The following is a 4,339-nucleotide window of genomic DNA, read 5'->3' on the forward strand; positions in this document are numbered from 1 at the left end:
CAACACGAATACGGAGGTTGCTGGAATCATGGAGCAAATTATGTTGATTTGAGGCTATTTTCATGAACAACGCGAAAAACATGGGATGAAAATTGATGGATGGTATAGCTGATCTTGTTCAATGATTCTTAGAATGCTAGAGGAATAATGTTTATTATCTCTTCTTTCAAACTGTAGATTATCCGTAGACAAGAGGCCTACGTACTCTTTTATAGGGGTTCAAGCTACACGTAGTTCTTGGAGGACAAGTTACCCAGATGGGCTTGGGTTTGGTCCGGTCCATCAAAGCCCAGGTTCATTGACCGTTGTATAGTTCGTAAAAAGCCCATATTATTCCATGGCCTAAGCCCAATTAGGCTATAATAGGTTGTCATGGCATTTAGCGGAGATATCTCGTTGATGAGGCATGAGAACACCTAGAGGCCTCACATGCGATCCTTATAGAGTCTGGTCATGTGATGTGGACCCAGAAATATGTAAGTAGTGCTGACCTCGAAGAGGTCCTTTCAAGCGTAATATAGTCCTGCTAGATTTCTATGATGTGCCCCAATAGAGTCATGTAGTCATAAAGTGTTGTAATAATATTCCTTGTGCAGTTGACATGTGATCGTGGACTCTCACTTGTCTCTTTAAGTCTCTTAAAAATATGAGGTGAAAACTCCCCTCCTGTTAATATGGGGACATGTTACCCCTCATAGTGATATGGCGGTAGGCCACCCCTCCTAGTAATATGGAGTCATGCATGATATGAGGAGAGAACTCCCCTCTTAGTGATCTGAGAAGACGACTCCCCTCTTAGTAGTATGAGGAGAGGACTCCCCTCTTAGTATATAAGGAGAGGACTCCCCTCTTAATAGTATGAGAAGAGGATTCCCCTCTTAGTAGTATGAGGAGAGGACTCCCCTTTTGTTGAGAGGTGGACTTGATCCCTATCTTGTTGAGAGGTGGACATGACTCCCTTCCCGATTGAGAGGTGGACATGAATCCCTTCCCGATTGAGAGGTGGACAAGACTCCAGTCTTGTTGAGAGGTGCACATGACCCCCTTACTGCTGGAGAGGCGGATAAGACTCACCTCCTAGTAAGAGGAGGGCATGACTCACTTTCTTGTAAGAGATGGACATGCCCCCTTCGTGTTGGAGAGGCATACATGACTCACCTCCTAGTAAGAGATGGGCAGAGTTACCTCCTAGTTAAAGGTGGACATGTGCCATTTCCTAGTAAGAGATAAACATGACTATTCTCCTTTATATATTCCCACGTGTCATCATGCGAAATCTTGGTCAACATGCGGTATATGGTCCCGATCCATATACAAATTAGGAGAGCTCTCCCATATTCCTGAGCTTGTTTATTTAGCCCAATATTATTAATAATTTCTGTAATATATTTATGGAATGCCAACTAGATTTTTTACTTAAGGGTTTCTCTTTATTGGAGATAATTTTATACTCATAAATACTCCTCCAAATCATTTAATTTGAGTAGATTTTAAACCCCGCTATGTTACAAGTTTGAGCAAAATTATAATTATAATATACAATTTATTAATTCAAAAGTTCATTACAAGAATAACTATTACAAATACAAAAATGTAAATAATAGCGACAAACTAAACGTCGAGCACGAGTATTTTGGATTTCTCAATTTGTAATTGTCATATTGTGCGTCTACATATAACCCCACAACCTTGGATTCGAACCTTAGAGCATTTCCAAAACTATATGTTAGGTATAATATCTATGTGGTAATGAAATATACCTAATATGTAAAATATGGTTTACTCCAACGGTCATGTTGGGAATAATTTTAGATTACGTGAAAAGGGCAGTCTACATTTGTTGACTCTCCTCCCATCATCTAAAATAATTCACGTCATTTTCATCCTTAAATTTTTTTGTAAATCTAACCTAAACCTATTCACGTGCTCTTTTTATTTTTTTAAAATATAACATACTACTTCAAATTATTTTTAAATATTATTTAGTTGTTAACAAAAATTTTAAAATCTTATATAATAAACTATGTTTTAATTACATATTTTAGAATTCATATAAGTAATGTTTGTTAATTTTATTTTTTTTATTTTTAAATACGTTATATATTTATAATTATAATATTTTTTTATTTATAACATTTACTTAAAATATTTACATAAATATGAAAATATAAAAATATTATCATTGAATATCTTTTTATTAAATACATGTTTTATTTTCAATTGTATTGATTAAAACTAACTTAAATTTATTTTAATTGTATGTTTAAAATTTAAAAACAATATTTTTTGAATATAGCTAATGATTATAAGTAACACCACTGCAGCACAAATCCTTACAGGTTCAACAAAATTTTAGATAATGACCTTTTAACTAAAAGGTTTACATGTTAGCCTTGGAGATACTCTTATAACATATCAAAGAATTTAACATTCAGCATGCAAAATTCAGTTAACAACGAACTTGTTCAATATCTTTTTATTAAATACATGTTTTATTTTGAATTGTACTGATTAAAACTAACTTAAATTTATTTTAATTTTATGTTTAAAATTAAAAAATAATATATTTTTAATATAGCTAATGATTATAACTAACACCACGGCAACACAAATCCTTACAGGTTCAACAAACTTTTAGATAAATACCTTTTAGTTAACAGGTTTACATGTTAGTCTTGGAGATGCTCTTATAACAAATCAAAGAATTTTCTTTAACATTCAGCATACAAAATTTAGTTAACAACGAACTTGTTCATGGCCTAGAATATATAAGCCTTTTCGAACTGAAAATTTTGGACATCTCCGTTTTAATTAGTTGAGCAGCTACAATACTTGGGACAATGATAAGACTATTATTCTTTATTAAAATTACTTTCAATAATAATGCAACACGAGCAGAATGAAACATAATCAATCATACAAATAGTAAACAATCTTTATCTAAGTACTCCATGCGCAATAAATGCATGATTCAAGACCGGGAGCAGGTTGTATTTATAAGTAAAAGTGAAGTGTTGATCATCATGTTTGATAAATCGAGATCAAACTCAATTTGATTATTTTTCAATTGATATCCTCTTATCCCAATTGATATTTTCGGGTTGGAATTGTGGCGTGCATCAACAAATGCAAGGCACAACACCTTCTTATTTACTGACATCAATACATCATTGAATTACCACCAAAAAGACCTCCACTGCTGATAGTCTGGAAACATTAGATCTATAAACGGGACTATAAGTCTTGTTCGGCTTTTAGCTGTAGTTTCCAAGATGAAACATACTCCTAATGGTGCCACGGATGCTACTTTTTTCAGCTTTCTAAGTGTTTCAGCTTTCGTAAAGTGGTTTAGGATTTTATTTTATTATTGTGATGGTGGCTCTCTATCTGGAAATAAGTATAGTCTCTTTCCAGCTTTTATTCCAATAAAATATCTGAAATATCCTTATTTTTATTTGATTTTTAATTTTTTTTAAGACTTGACGACACAAACTTAATGGAGCGTGACGGGCACCACCATATCAAAAGGTGGAACATAATATTGGCCACCAAGTTATTATTTTTGAATCACAACCAACATTTTTCTAATTTAGAACAACGTTAGCCACATATATGCATTTAATTCAATAACATATATACATATAAGAGAATACAATATTCAATATGATATACATTTTCATATTCTTATTTATTGGTGAGATTGCCAAAATGTATGAACAAAAGACTTGATAACTCAACACAAGAACGGGACATGTAAATAATACTGCATCTACACAAGAAATCGGAAAAAATTAAAGATAAGGCAAATACAAAGAATCAAAATAATCGAAAAAAATTTGAAGTCTGCCTACAGGTCACAGAAAAAAGTTCATTAATATTTTTATGCCCAAGTGAAGAATAAGGTATAAAGACAAAGTTTAAAGAAGACAAATACAGTCTTAAAGTTATACTTACTGAAAAAAGCTCATTTATATGTTCAAGAGTCAGTGAAGAACAGTGAATGGAGTATTTAAGATTGTAGTGGTAATGAAGATGTTTTCTGATTTCCGAAAAATATTCCGGTGAAAGTACGTTATTTATTGATATTCAGTGTTTCAAGCAATGCAATTTCTGCTAACTTAACAATAAAATCAAGGTAATAATACGAGGGCTCGAAAGCCGAACTAGTTGCCTGTGAATCAGACCATTGCACTAGATGTTAGTTATCCGTGAAAGGAAATTGAGTATTATCTCTAGGAAGATTGTTAAGTGAGGATTCGTATTAAAAATAAAGTCATGTAAATTATACGAAGACTCGAAGATCTGAAGATTGTAAGAGGAACAACTTAGAAGATTACAA

Source organism: Apium graveolens, chromosome 3 (assembly GCF_009905375.1).
Source record: "Apium graveolens cultivar Ventura chromosome 3, ASM990537v1, whole genome shotgun sequence".
Classification (NCBI taxonomy): domain Eukaryota; kingdom Viridiplantae; phylum Streptophyta; class Magnoliopsida; order Apiales; family Apiaceae; genus Apium; species Apium graveolens.